Source organism: Sinohyriopsis cumingii, chromosome 1 (genome assembly GCF_028554795.1).
Source record: "Sinohyriopsis cumingii isolate HCF-2022 chromosome 1, ASM2855479v2, whole genome shotgun sequence".
NCBI classification, from domain to species: domain Eukaryota; kingdom Metazoa; phylum Mollusca; class Bivalvia; order Unionida; family Unionidae; genus Sinohyriopsis; species Sinohyriopsis cumingii.
In genome coordinates, this window is record NC_142961.1 from 5,344,342 (window position 1) to 5,360,869 (window position 16,528).

General features: G+C 34.2%; 1 long non-coding RNA gene and 1 pseudogene across 1 annotated transcript in view; one reads left to right on the forward strand and one right to left on the reverse strand.

Moving 5' to 3' along the window:
* The window catches only part of LOC149806347 (nitric oxide synthase, salivary gland-like), an 83,534-nt pseudogene extending 78,624 nt beyond the window's left edge, over positions 1-4,910 (forward strand).
* A 4,135-nt stretch (positions 4,911-9,045) lies between these two features.
* The window catches only part of LOC149806348 (uncharacterized), a 34,087-nt gene continuing 26,604 nt past the window's right edge, over positions 9,046-16,528 (reverse strand). Inside the window, exon 3 of the long non-coding RNA XR_016423829.1 lies at positions 9,046-11,164. This is a non-coding gene — a long non-coding RNA (uncharacterized LOC149806348). The remainder of the gene's footprint in view (positions 11,165-16,528) is intronic.

A 16,528-nucleotide genomic window follows, 5' to 3' on the forward strand; every position in this document is an offset into this window, starting at 1 on the left:
CAAATCTATGGAGATCGTTGGGAGAAATGCTCTTACCCATTACCGTTGATTCTAAAGAGACGTCTATGAAAATGCCTTCCAAATATCAAATTTTGGATATAAAACGTAGCGTTAAAAAAAAATTCTACGGTGAAATCCAAGGTAAATGAAGCTTGTACAATAAGGATGCCTCATCATTCCTTTCACCATTTATACCCACTGAAATACGTGTATCTATATTGTTGTCCATAATATCAAGTATATTTGTTTAACAGAGGCAGTGGTAATTTACTATTTATCCAGTACGTCCGTTTGACTAGAAATAAATAATAGTTTACTTGTTAACAAAAAGAGAACAAAGGTGAACTATGTCAAGGAAAAATTTCACGTGGTATTTCGTCGTCAAACAGGTTCGACGGAGCGAAGTATGAATTTAAATTACACAATCAGTCTTCCACGCAATATGGATCTCTATCACACCATCGGTCTTCAACGCAATACGGGTCCCTATCGCACAATTGGTCTTCCACGCAATATGGGTCTGTATCGCACAATTGGTCTTCCACGCAATATGGGTCTGTATCGCACAATTGGTCTTCCACGCAATATGGGTCTGTATCGCACAATTGGTCTACCACTCAATATGGGTCTCTATCGCACAATCGGTCTTCCACGCAATATGTTTCTGTATCGCACAATTGGTCTTCCACGCAATATGGGTCTCTATCACACCATTGGTCTTCCACGCAATATGGGTCCCTATCGCACAATTGCTCTTCCACGCAATATGGGTCTGTGTCCTACAATTGGTCTTCCACGCAATATGGGTCTCTATCGCACAATTGGTCTTCCACGCAATATGGGTCTCAATCATACAATCGGTCTTCCACGCAATATAGATCTCTATTACACAATCGGTCCTCCACGCAATATTGGTCCCTATTGCACAATTGGTCTTCCACGCAATATGGGTCTCTATCACACCATCGGTCTTTCACGCAATATGGGTCCCTATCGCACAGTTGGTCTTCCACGCAATATGGGTCTCTATCGCACAATTGGTCTTCCACGCAATATGGGTCTCAATGATACAATCGGTCCTCCACGCAATATGGATCTTAATTATTCAATTGGTCTTACATACAATATTAATTTTAATCAAACAATTGGTCTTCCACACAATAATAATATGATGGTCTTCCGCACAATAATAATATTAATCAAACAATTCGTCTTCCACGCAATATTAATCCCAATTACGCAATTTGTCTTCCGCGCAGTATGAATGTTAATCAAAACAATTGGTTTTGTATGCAGTATGAATCTCAATCAAACATTTTATATTAAAATCAATAAGAATCTAAATAATACAACAGCTCTTTCACGCAATTCTGCTGTGTAGATGGAGCAGCCATCAAGGAGTTTTGCATCAAATTCAGCTTGTTGTTGCGGCACCACTATTGCAGCAGCAGTTCTGTTTAGTTCTTTCGATTTAGATCCGCCTGTGTAGATTGTAAGAAATCTAGAGTAAGTTTCTTCGATGATTTTCTGGATTTCTGTTAGTATTGTTGATGGGTTTTGTAGTTTGGATCCTAAGTTCTGGACAGACAGGTTTATTTGGGACGTTCAGTTTTTCCAAGGGGAAGGGTCTTTGATTTTGTATTGCTCTGCTTGAATTCCGGATAGTTGAATTTCATCACAGAGTGTGTGTATAAACAGGATTGAAATCTTCAATCACGCGAACGTGATGGAAAACATTGTTGTTATGTAGCTATAGCTCTTATAGTTTTTGTAGTATCAAAATCAATTCTATAGATATGGTTGTATAAATATATCACTAAGTCAGATTGGAAGGTCAGTCCTTCAAATTATTTGAAAGTGAAGCCACATTCTGAGTTGTTATATCCAAAATGTTGGAGGTTTTTGTTTCGGCAAACTGAAAGTTATACCAAGCTATAATGGATTGAAGGGAAGAGTTGTTGCCTTAAGCAGAAAGTAATTCCAAGTCATTTGAGTTATTTAAATCAAAGAAAGGGATTTGTTGGTATAGTTTCGGCAAACTGAAAGTTATACCAATGTAAAAAATAATAATTATGTTTTAGCATATTGTGTTCCTGTTGTTCAGTTCTCTTGTTGCATCTTGGTGCACAAAGATGATTGAAATCTTCCATCACGCAGATGTGATGGAAAACATTGTTATTTTATAGCCATAGTTTTTATTATTTTTGTATTATCAAAATTAAATCTTATATATGGTTATATAAAATTGTCAATAATCAGAAAGTAGACTGTTTCTTTTGAACTTTTCAAAAGTAAAACCACATTCTGATTGTTATATCCTAGAATTTTGTAAGTTTTATCTCGGCAAACTGAAAGTTACACCAAGCTATACTAGATTGGAGGGGAGGGTGTTTTTCCCTTAAATAAAGATAATTCCAAATAGTTTTGAGTAATTTAAATGAAAGAATCTAAAAAAACTATCTATTGGAATAGTTTTGGCAAACTGAAAGTTATACCAATCTATGTGATGGAAAACATTGTTTTTGGTTTTAGTATTATAGCATCTTGATGCTAATAAAAGTACCGAGCTTGGTAAGAAAAACGGATTGAAATTTATAAAGGCGAGAACGTGATTGAAAACATCCTGGTATTGAATATGTTCATATTGAAGTACCTTAGCAAGTGTAGACAAACAAGTAATCAATCGTATGAATGACAGGAAGAAACAAAATTAGCATTAAACACACTGAGCCTCTCTCAATTCAGCAAATATTCAGAACCTTTCGGAATTAGGCTCAATCATTCTAAATTCAAAATTCGTGCAAGACGACAACTTTAAATCAACATCCTAGACTAGTTAACATTCACCTTCCTGTGGATCGGCGCCTGCCCTCCCGCCCACCTCCTCTCATAACAAGGCCGGACATCAATTAACAGCGTGAAATGCACGCGTTAATTTTTACCAATAAAAATCACGAGCGAGTGTTGGTTCCAATCCCACTCATCCTCACAATTGGTACTAGTTAACTTAAACATGAGTGCGTGCTGGGTCCATTCCCACTGATGACAGCCCACCATTCAGATAGCATGGAACAATATGTCTCGCTAACTGACGGCTTAATTATCAGCACTCCTTGAGCACATTAACGTCTGGGGGATGTGGCTCGGATCCCTTTCCCCAGGAATAATTAGCATCATGCTGTGTAGGAATAAACCAGAGGCACATGCACTCCGTGCGAACGCCTCTATAATCCAAGTAATCAATCAATCAACTTCCTGTAGGATTGTAATTTCCCATCACGCGGACCAGATGGAAAACATGTCTGTTCAGTCAGTTTAGAGAAGAAAACAATTGTTTTTATTGTGTAGAATATGTTATGTTGTATATTTTTGACTCTTAAAACAAGTTCTAAAACACAGTTACACGGTTCTTTTTGTGATCTCTTTTTAAAGTGCGCATCTTTTCAACGGCTCAATCACTTTTAAGGAACCCTGTTTCTGTTTTTCGTTGTAATCATGTACATTTGAGGTAAAATAAATTTAGAATAAGGTACATTAGCAAAGCTCCTTTTTGTAGTTTCTTTTTGAGTGCGCACTTTCATGTGTCTCAAATACTCTAGGAACCCTGCCTGTGTATTTTATGGGGTTATTACTATTACGGTAGGGTGCTATTAAAGTTAAGGTGGCAAGGGTGTTTACTTATGAGTTCATTTTAGATAGCCTAGGCTCTCTCATGGGTATGGTTATGAAAATTCAGTTATGGGTTCTTTTTAGATAGCTCATCTTTCAACGGCTTTCCCATATTCTAAAACTTTTTAATATAATTTTTTAAAATTTTTATTCAATTTAATTGTAACACGTTTTATTCCTAGTTTCAATTGATAATATTATGAAATTTGTTACTTCTTTGTATAATTCTTTATCATTAATTAGTTTTGTATATAGTAATTTAGAATCTTCAAAAAACCTAACTTATTCATTATCTTTTGTTTTATATTTTCTCTCTGTACTTCTAATTTTTTACAGAATAATATAATGTCTTTTATCGTCGAATTGTGATCTGCATATTGGACATGGTGAGTTGCTTCTGATTATTTTTCTTTGGAAAGCTTTTTCTCCAGTCCACCATGCTAAATGTATATATATTATTGTAGCTTTTTCTTTGGTCCTCTAATGTTTTCAGAACTCCTCCAGACATCTTTTCATATTATTTGAGGTTTTTGTATTTTTATTTTGTTTGGTGGTAATTTTAGGTCTCATGTAACTTGTAAATTTCCTCCTTATTCTTTTTTACCAGATTTCCTTATTGTATTCTATATTCTTTCATTGCATTTGTTTGTCTGTATGCATCAATTGGTGGATTAATGATTTTGGTAAGTTCATTGTTTTGGTATATTTCCTGTCTATGGGACATTAGAAATCCAAACCAATTTAGGTAAATAGCTTGCCAGTAATATGTTGGTTCATTAGTTAGACTTTTTTAATCTTTCTATATAGTTTGCTGTTTGTTTTGTTTTTAAATTAGACATATGTAAAGCCCCTTGATGTTTTCCTTTTTGAAGTGTATTTCTAGATAATTTTTGTATTCCATTATTCCATATAAAGTTGTATTTTTCAAAGTCAATTATATCGAACTCATACCATATAGAGTTATATAGATATGTTTTAGCAATTTGTGTTTTTTCTACTATATTGAAGTATTTGTTTTTCCAAGTGTTCATGTGTTTTATAATCCCATTTTTAATTTGTGTTAAATTTAGACTTTTACTGTTTTGACCCAAATATACTTCTAAGACCTTAACGTGTTTAATTTTTCTGAAGGGATTCCAGGATAACAATCTCTCCATTTTCCTATGAGTAAAATTTTTGTTTTTTCATGATTTGTTTTAGATCCTGAAGCAAGTCCCAAAAAGATCGCATTGTTTTATTAGGTATTGATAAGATTGATGTGTTGTAATACAATTAGTGCAGTCATCTGCATGCTGGAAGGTTTTACCATCTTTTTCATATTGGGTATATTTATACCTCTTATTATTTCATCTTTTTGTATTGCTAATTGAAGTACTTCAATACCAAGTATATATAACAACAGAGACAGGGGACAGCCCTGTCTTACTGATCTGCTTATTGGGAAGGGCTTTGTTCTAGCCCCATTTATTTGTACAATACATTCAATGTTGTTGTATAGTGTTTGAACCCACTGTATAAAAACTGGTCCGAAACCATATTTGTGATGTATGTGTATTATGAAATTGATTTATATCCTGTCAAATGCTTTATCTTGATCAAAGAGAATTAATGCACCTGACAGGTCATTTGATTCCATGTACTCAATTTTTTGTTTTTATGTCTATAAATGTCTTCTGGAATAAGATATTATTTTGAATATTTCTACTGTTCTCTCCACATGTTTGATTTTTATTAATAAGTTCTTCTAAAGGTGCCTTTAATCTATTTGCTAATACAGTAGTCCCCCTCTTGAACGGCCCCCCTGACCAGCGGCCACCCGCTCCTTACGGCCAGAATCCGTTGGCACCGACGAGTTTGTGTTCAAAAGTACCCCTCGCGAAAGGCCACCCGGCTAACGCGACCAGCGGCCAGCATATTAGTGTAAAATCATAAAATTTACCCCTCACAAGCGGCCGCATTTTATTTGAATATGTATCCAGAACCAGTATTGTATTCATAACGTGTGTTAAGTAATCCGATTTCTGTTTCCCGATGTCAGGTTTTCGTTACTGAAAGAAGTGTTGAGTAAAGTACATTTACCACTAAGGTTAATATTATATCATTTACGCCTCACGAGAAGCCAAATTTATTCCATAAAAACCGAGAAAGACTCAAATTTTAATCCATACAAAAGGGTACGTACATGTAATCCAATTAGCCTTACTACTGTGTTATCATAAGATGTCCGGTTTAGTCACTCTGATAATTGTTAAGAAAACAATTATCGAACAGTAGAAACAGCTGAGAAGTGGCAGTATCGATGTATAATACCCAAGTCAGCAGGAAAATGGTTTAATGGCCTTTATGGCTTCCCTTAGTAAGATGTTGAGCTTGTTCACTTTGGTAATCAGTGGCTATTACTACTGACAATAATTGTCAAAATTACGAATCCTAGCGGCCGCGAGGTCAAATCTGCGTGATGTTAATGGTACATATCGAAGCCGTTTTGGCTTCTCTCCCCTAGTTTCAAGAAATGTATAAAAACAATAGGGTACCAGACTGCGACTAACGAATCACGTGACAAGATCACTTCCTTTAAAAACACACGGCAATTTGTTCAGATGCATACAAAATTGTTTTATTAGTATTGTAGTTGGCAACATGAATAACTTACTGCAAAAAGATCAACATGTCATCGAGGAAAATAAAAATTCTCAGTTTAGAGGAGAACGTGAAAGTAATTCAACTGACGGGAGGGGGGGGGGGGCGTCGTCGAGGATCCTTGCAGAGAACTAACGTCGGGAAGACTCAGATAAACAATATCGTGAAAGATAATGAAACAATTCTGCAGAAGTGGAAAGGTGAAATGGACAGAGAAAGGAAGATTGTTTGAGCCAGGAGACGTTTGTATCCTGATTTGAAACACAAGAAAAAGCAAAAATTTTGTCAGTTGAACTGGGATATGACGACTTTACCGCGAGTAACGGATGGTTGCACAGATTTCAAGTGCGACACAATATCAAGTATTCTGTCATTAGCGGCGAATCAGCTGATGTTAATAATGAAGTTGTCGAAGATTGGAACAAAAGACTAAACGATATATGCAGGGGATATGACAGCAAGGATATTTTTAATGTGATGAGACTGGTTTGTTTTTTAGACTGTTACCAACAAAGTAACGTGATGTGAACTGTAACATAATTATAAAGACAGTTTTATAACTGTATCAATGGTTATTCATAGCATTCTTCTGCAAATGATGACAAAGTTTGTTTTACATTTATTTCACATCATGCATGTGATTTTTTAATTAAAATATTAAATATTTAAAATTAAATGTACTTGTGACTTTTTTCATATGTATTTACTATTCGCATTTGTCATTCCCCTCTAGAAAGGCCACCCGCATTATAAGGCCACTTTCCTGCTGCATTAGGGGTGGCCTTATAAGAGGGGGACTACTGTATATTACTTTATATTTTATAGTCAAGGCTTAATAAGGATATCGGGTGCCAATTTTTCCAATTGGTTATTTCACCTTTGTTTTTATATATTAAGGTTATTATTCTATTTTTCATACTTTCTGTCGTTTCTTTTTTTATAGTATGTTATTATATAATGATTTTAATAGGGGTGATATTGATTCTTTAAATTTCTTATAAAATCCATCTGTCAGGCCATCGACACCTGCAGATTTTGTCTTTATTAAGTTTATCAATTGCTTTTTAATTTCATTCTTGGAAATTGTCATCACATTCATTTTTAATAATTTCACTTATTTTTATAAATTGTAAGTTTTTAGTATAATTTATTATTGTTTCTTCAGAAATAGTTTGTGATGTGTAAAATTTAGTATAAAAATCTCTTATATGATTTGTGCAAAACTTGTTGGTTTCGCTTGTTTCCGTCACTCATTTTATTACAATAGACGTAACACAATAGAAAGTTACAAACAGACTCACACAAGTGCCCATGAGAAATGTTGTCTTTAAGCAAGTGTACCTGTCTGACAATACTCATGTTTATTCTTCAAGGTGGATAAAAAATAACTTTCAATAAATTTGTATTTACCTACATAAAGAATTTGAAAAGAAGAACAACTCTATAACGGGGATAGTATGCCATAACATGAAAAAGAAATGTGGAAAGGAAAACCATATCGATAACAAATTACCTAATATTGCTTTAGCCAGTATATCCCATATGATGATATAAAATGGTATATCCCATATGATGAAATAAAATGGCATATCCCATATGGTAATATAAAATGATATATCCCATATGATGAAATAAAATGGTATATCCCATATGATGAAATAAATTGGTATATTCCATATAATGATATAAAATGGTATATTCCATATGATGATATAAAATGGTACATCTCATATGATGATATAAAATGGTATGTCCTATATGATGATATAAAGTGGTCTGCAACAACTGGGGTATCTTCCTTGAGCCCTATTGTGTTTACTATTTTGGTTCATCCAGTGCTCCTCCAAAACTGCATGCTATTTGTTTTATACATAATTTCTTTAGGCATATTTGTGAAAAGTTAAGAAAGTGACCAAAGTCAGCCACACACCGTACAGTGATATTAAATAACTTATTTTGTTGCAGGTATGACAATCGAATACGATAAATTATTTGGTATTGATCTATTAGGACACATGCATCATATCCAATCATATTCATCCTTATCAACGCTCTACATTAAAAGCCAATATGTGTTATGTTCCTTTACAAATAAATTTTTCTCATGAAAAGACAGTCAATACTTGAACAAAATGATCAATTTGACATTTTATACTTAACAATGTTTAGGTTCATTAATGATGCTCACGTGTCTCTGTTTCAATGGACACGCTTCAAGGCTGTCGAATGTTATGTATCCTCAGTAAGCATGCCACACGCTTTCTTAGGAACAGTTTTATACTGGCCATTGAACAAGGACAAAACCATACACCCGAAAGAAACTAGGGGAGATAATTCAACCGAAGCTTGACAGGTGTGAGAGTTATCATGCACAGTGCACAGTTGGTTTTATTATATATGTAGCTATCCTTATATATTAAATAATATTAATATGTCTCTAGACTGCTAAATTAACATGTATACTTAGTCTAGGTTGTCAAAAACACTTTTATGAAATACAAAGCTATATCAATGTGTATAAAATGGGATTAAGTTGCTTTAACTGCTGTCTTCATACATATGTTTTTCTGATACATTCATCTTCTGGATAAATTCGAATAGTTTAACTCGGACATGCGTTTGTATTCACACCAGCACTTACTGTACTTCACTTTAGTGATATGCGGTAAATCACATTAATAAATATTATTAAATAACGGGTCAAAGGTCAAAGGTCTATTTGCTGATTAGTATTGACCTGTCCTATTTCAAGAGGACTAATCATCTAAAGAACTTGAGACTGTTTTCAGAGCCAGATTGGGGGTGGGGATGGTGGTCAGGGGTTTCCAGACATGTCCAACGGCTAAAAAGGCATCGTACACATAGAAAGTACATTTATTTGTCACTTGAAATTGGACCATCGTTTTATTCTTGCGCACGCTTATTGGGTATTATGTACACTTTAAGTGAATAGACACAGACTTTGGCTTTGCTGACCTTTCGAGGAAAGTCTGGGCACTTTTGAAATTTTGGAACATTACCACCTATCCACCCAACCGTTGACCTAATACGGTCCTGGTTTGATTAAACACAAAACTTAGCACCAAGGACAGATGGATATGACCAAACGTATTACAAAATGCAAAAGAACATTCAACACTCTGAACTTTCTGGATATACGTTAGGTCACAAAACACAGCCCTTGCACGCATACTAGCCTAGCCAATCTTCTCTGTTACATGAATATGAAATGTTCTCCCTTATGAAGTGAACACAATTAAGGATAACACAGCCCTGTCAATAAATGTATTGGATCATTACAGCTTCTAAAAACCTTTGTTTTGTTGATTTTGGGTGAATCTTTGGAAACACAAAATGAAAACTACTAGGAAACCAGCAATGTATAGTAAGTCAAAGGGAGCTGCAGACTAAAGAAAAGTGTGCTTTAAAAGGAGAGGTTTAGTTTATAATAAAGAAATTATTGAATACCAATGCAAAAATGAGAAAATTTAAAAGACACAGTCCGATTGCTTTACGTTAAATTAATACGTGGATGCAGTATCCCATCGGTGTTAATGCAGACGTACTATTACATCACTTGCAGGCACCAAAGCTTATGATGCATTTCAAAATGAATCAAAGAATCAATAATTGAAATCAAATGTACGTGTGGAATTCATTTTGACCCAACACATTTAATTAAAATATTGAATTTAATGGATAAGAATTTTTAAATAGTGTAAAACCTTTACAATCTTTTAAATTTTGCCGTGACAAAATTATATCATTCTTTGTTCTTAAATTTACATCTTGATTTAGTTTTAATAAAGTATTTCATAATAAATTGTTTCATCACTTTCATCAACAAACACTGAGAGATTTTATTTCAGTAATCATGTGTGGTGCAAGGGAGATAAGTAAATGGAATATATAGAGTTGCAGTAGTTTTCTTTCCTTCATTGTTTTTATCCATGAAATATAAATTATTACATGAAAGGTGGGATGTCTTGCACGTGAATAAGTTATCTAGCAATAAATAATTGATAATATCAAAGACTAAAATTGGCCTTTGTGCATATCGCAAAGAACCTGAGTGTAATTATGTATTTTGTTCGCAGATGAGGAGGATCCCGTTTATTCGATTGTTCAAGTCCACCACTAGACCTTTATGTGGTATGCATACGTCCTTCAACATGTCGATATGACCGGGGCTATGATCTTCTGGGTTTTTGTGATGGGACCCAAAATTTAAACAATATTATGAGTTTTGTATGGAATGGACGGGAAATATTTGACCGTTGTGGTAAATATTCATCAATGATTGGCCTTTATGAGGGTATTCAGAAAGAATCAGTTGATCAGAACGATCCAAAGGTCAATAGAGAGTTATAAATGGACTTTCCTAAACGCCCATGGAATCCGCTGCCTTGTAGAAATTGCACTTGTCTCACAAAATTCCTGCTCCTTCTATAAAGGGATACAAACGGTGTAAAGAATATGGTGAGCAAAATAACTGTAAAAAGGGGCAATTATTGCAAAAATTAAAATTAAAAGCAGTAAGTATGGCCATATCTGTAAATAAATGACATAAATTTACTACAGTCAGAATATCAAATATAACATAGAGTGATCCACAGCAAGTGAAGCATCTTCCTTGAGGCCTATAGCGTTTTCTCCCCTGTTTTATTACATGCCTTTCTCGAACTATATCTTATTATGTATACATGATTGATTACTACATATATATGTAAAATTTACCCACAATCAGCTATACGTAATACACCATTGATCTTAAATAACTTTTTTTGTTGCATGTATGACAATCCATGTGCTGAATCCATTGATACATCAGAAGAGATGGTGAACTGACCTCTTCCTGGAAAATGAAAATATAAAGTCAATAACGTCAAACCGAATTCTCTAACTAAAACCGAGAGTTCCTCTTATTTGGGTTGGAAAAATGTGAAAATATGTAAGAATTATACATGCTAAATCTTGGTCAAAAGATGAATAGAATAAAGATGTATGTCTCATCTTTACTAAACAAAGCTGATGAACGTGATTTTCAAAAATTATAAGGATGAAGTAAGAAAAGGAGAACAACCTCAACCACAAATAACTAAAGCTGAAATAATTAAATTTACATCTACGGCTTTAGACAATTTTAAATATAATGTCTCTCAAAATAAATTAATAGATCTTGCGGTAAATTATGATGAATGAGATAAATATTTAAAACCTGAATATGTTGGATCTTTGTCAGAAAATGATTGGATTACCAGTCTAGTTTTCATCAGAATGGGTTTTAGACCTGATGATGATAATGAAAATGGCCAAATATATTTTAATGTGGTTAAAGATGACATAAAAGAAAGAAAACAACAATTACAAGACGAATATATAATTACCGAATTGCTTAGACAGACGCAAAGCTCCGGTCAAAAAACTGGAAGTGGTGTTTCTAATCAGATTACTTGTTCTAACAGTGTTCTTTATGATGTTGAACGATTACAAATTCTAATCGGAGGAGAGCGTGCAGGAAATAATTCTCCATAAATAATTAATGAAATATCTTATATTTGTCGAAGATTATTTACATTCGGTATTATGGTTAATATTGTTTTTCAGTCTCTCATTAATGACATTATTGATGATTATCACAGCGAGTGAGAATAATTAGATCAGTAGGCTAATTACGAATAAAATGATCGTACATAATGCTCAACGTGAACCTGTAACGGTCAGAATAATAAATTCACGATTACCAACGTACAAAGCGATTTATGGAGATGGAATCGGTGATGTTGTTCAAGGTTTATTTAAGAGAATAGCTCTAAAAGCAATACCGATTGCAAAACAATTAGGAAATAAAGCTAATGACGCTATTCGCGATGAAGGTATCAGTGCTGTTGGTAATGTTGCTGGTAAAGCATTATCATCAATCAAAGAAAGATTAGCTCAATTAGTACGAAGAAAACCACAACCAGTAAAATCACCGACCACCGAAGTTATGCCTGCAACTATCAGTAAAATAATAAATCAAGCTGCAAATAAAAAATTAGCAGAGTTCGCTAAAAGAAAAAGAAACAAATATAACGGCAAGTTCAATAGCAGAAAGTGGTCTTCATGTTAGACGATAATAATTATAATAAAATATTCAAGCGTATTTCAGATCCAGCATTTGACATGGATGCACCGGTTCTCAAAGATGAATCTGCTCGGGATTATCAATATTATTCCTATGACGCACGTATACCAGATCAGCGTGGCCGAATTGAACACTTCAAATTCAAGATACAAGCAGGTAATGTTTGTTTTACGTGCTGGAGGTTCTTTTTTAAAGTAGAAAATAAAATTTTACATGATGATGTTGAAGTAGTCGCAATAGGCGAACTAGTTGGTTTATTAACAATGGTATTATAGCGCTAGTTGACAGCGCTACGTACATGATTGAAGGAAGAAATATTGAAACAATTAAAAAAGATGTTGATATTGTTACACCAATACTTGGCCTTGCAAGATATTCAGATGATTGTGCAAGATCAGCTGGCCCATCAATGATGTTTCCCAAAGATATCACTAAACATCTTGAACACATAAACGTAAAACTAAACGCAGCTGGGGACGCAGTTGTATCGATGAACGAAAATTTTAACTTCGGATTTTCCGCGCGCAAAGCAATGTTAAATGATGTAGAAGCTTTTTCAGGTGTGATTCCACTTTCACATATATTTGGAGTCTGTAGAAATGTCAGAAAAATTATCTTTGGGGCGAAGCATACAATTGTTCTTAGCTATTGATAATGACGCTATTTGGCGTCCTGCTGTTACTCACGATTGTATGGCAAGACTAACCAAACTTTCACTGTGGATGCCAGTAATGACTCCATCAATTACTGAAAAAGAAAGATTAATTACTTTTATGAATTCATGTGGAAAATCATTGTTATCGTGGTTGACAATGACCACAGATAGCTTTCAAAGTAATGTTGCTGGTTTATTTACATGGCATTTAGCATCGCAACAAGGAGTTTCTGCACCAAGGCCTATATTCATTCCTTTACTGAATGCTAATCGAATAAATTCACAAGAGAATAGTCATATGATATTCGACACACTTGGAGTTTCTGATGTTTCTTGAAGTATAAACGGACGTCAAGAACCAACTGAATCTACATTGTTAAATTTGGATCGAAATCATGTAGCACGTGCATATCATCGTTTAATGAGATTTATAGGACGTGATCAAAATATAGATACCGGTTTACAAATATCTCAGCGGGATTTTTCAACAGTATATCCAATCTATTATTTTCCACTGGAACATTTAGATTTATTCAAATAATCTGTCGTTGATATTCATTTTCGAGCTCGTGTACATTTCCTGCTGACTTTATATACAGAGCAAATGCAGTTATACTCAGCGATAAAGCAATGTTACTTGAAGGTACTGGTGGAATAATGCGAGTTATTGACGCACAAATAGAAAACATGTAGCTAAACCGCTTTACTATTGTAATTAACATATTAGTTATAAAATGTCATATCATCATGCTAGTGTTAGTTTGACTCCTGGACAGATAAAAAAATGTTCAAGCAGAAGCAAATAAAAATTGTGGATAAAACATTTCACTAAAGAAAGAAAAGCTCATATGCTGTCAGAATAAATTATCATTAAGTAAACGCCAACTCAGACACTTTAATAAATCTAACCAATCAAATAACGGTATTAGACTTGATCTTTCAGCTGGTTTAGTTAAAAGCTCGATTAAAACCTGCGAAATATTTTTATTTCTTGCAGCTATACCAGCTTTAGTAGCTGCTACCGCCCCAGCTGTTGCAAGAGAAGTTGCACTTGGTGCTACTGGAGCAGCTGTTGGTACACTTTCTAACTTAGCAATAGGTAAAGTAACAGGAAAAGGATTATAAAAAGGAAGAAGAGGCTACAGACTTCCAGAAACCCCTTATTGGTACATAAAAGGTCAGGAACAGTTTGTTAATGCTTCCTATGTCACATTTTGATTTACTTGATGCTGACAAATATTAAATATAAATTTTTTAGAGTTTCTTTTTACGTAATCAGTTACCAAAACAACCGTAGAATGTTGAAACTGGTATCATTAATCTCAATAAAAGTTCCGGTCCTGGTACTCATTGGGTTGCATACGCAATTCATCCACAGGGATTTATTTATTTTGATTCGTATGGGTTGGCTCCACATCATGAATTTTTAAATTACGTAAACACCAAAAACATTCGAAGCTGGTATTCAACATTACCAACACAAAGAATAACCGATCCGCCAATATGTGATCGTGAAGTAATCGCTTAACTCGACGCCGTGTCATCATCAACATGACCACCTCATAATGTCGTGCAAGATTATACAAGTGGACGCGTCGTTTTAAACAGAGCTTAAAGTATAATGGTTGATATTTACGGAAGATCTTCTAAACAAGATACCAACGGAGACTGTAAGTAAACAGATTAGTGATGAAATATCTGAATTATTAGATCTTCCAATGTAGCTCAAAATGAAGTGGTTGTATTACAAGATAAGCAAGAAAAATAAAAATTAAAAACAAGCAAACTTTCTTTGAAAGTTATTGTCGTTACATTTAACGGAGTAACTGAAAATAGCATAGATGTGTTTGATAGTAATGGAAAAATTAAGCCTGGTGTTATTATATCAACGATATTAGATCATATTCGTGGTCGAGTAAAAAACTCCGGTGATACAATGACTGGTTCTCTCAATATGTCTAGTAATAAAATTACTGATCCTACAGAACCAGAATCAGACAATGACGCCGTAAAGAAGAAATACATTATTCTAATGATGAACTCGTTGGCTTCAGTTAATAATGAAATGATCTAATTTAGAACTGATTATTCTAATTATTTACAATTGTTTATGAGCTTTCATAGAAGCATAAATAGATCCATTAATGAATTTTTGTAAGTCAACCAGCCATCGATATTAAACTCTCTGACATAGAAAAATTACCGACAGTGTAGTATACACAGTAGCGTCTGGACAAGCGTTATGGTCACCACTTAATAAATATATGAAACATCGCGCTGATGTTACCGGTATATACAGGTTTTCAATACTTAACGTTACAACATTTACAATATCTACCACAATTTCACGGCGTTATCCACTAACTGGATCCTCTGGATCTATGTTATTGACGTTGGAGCAAAACGACGAAGATATATTTAGTGAGGAACCGGAAGAAAAAACCTCGGCTTGATTTACTATTGGTGTCTGGAATTCGTACCTAAATTCCCGCCTGCTTAACATATAATAATCATTCCCATCAACGTTCAACGTTTTAGAAACAATCAAGCACGTGAATGGCAAACAAAATTAAAGATATATTTGACGAATATGCTGTAAAAGTAAAAGAATATCGCAGAAATGTAGTTATTGATGACATAATAGTGTATTCCAAGTCTGCTGTTATCGTTTGAACGGCGTATTATCATCAACAAGAACGATGACATCACCAGCAGTTGTAACAATTTGTGTTTCATCTGCAACAATAATTGCTGGCCATCTTAATATTAATGAAAAAGAAATTTACTAATAATAATAATAATAATAATAATAATAATGAGAACTTTGTATTGCGCCTAATCATTAGAAGCTCTAAGCGTTTACAACATTAGACAACACATATAACATAAGAAACATAAATAATGATATGATTACAAAAAACAAACACCATGAAATTAGAAAACATTAAACATACGCTGAAAATATTTAAGGTAGGAAACATTATTAGGTCTTTAAGTTTGTTCTTGCAGTCGAAGTGAGTTTTGAGAACACTCTTGAATGGTATCACTGTGCGTTTGTGTCTAAGTTCAGTGAGCAATTCATACCACGTTGCTGGGCCCTGCAAAAGAATATTATCCATATGACTTCGTGTTCATAGTGGGAATAATGAGTATACGATTGTCAGAAGAGAGGCATAAGTATCTTGCTGTTGTCTACACATGGGTGAGGTCGGATAGGTATGTTAGACTAGAGTCCGTCAGTGAAACGTAGCACATAAAGCAAATTTTGTGCTTGATTCTGGATCAAAAGGATAGCCAGTGTAGGGTACAAAGCAGCGTGGAGGTGTGCTCTGATCGTGGTACTCTAAGTATGTTCCGAGCAGCTGTGTTTTGAACTTTTTGAAGTTTCTGGAGTAAATATTGAGATGAACCAGACAGATTTGAATTACAATAGTCCA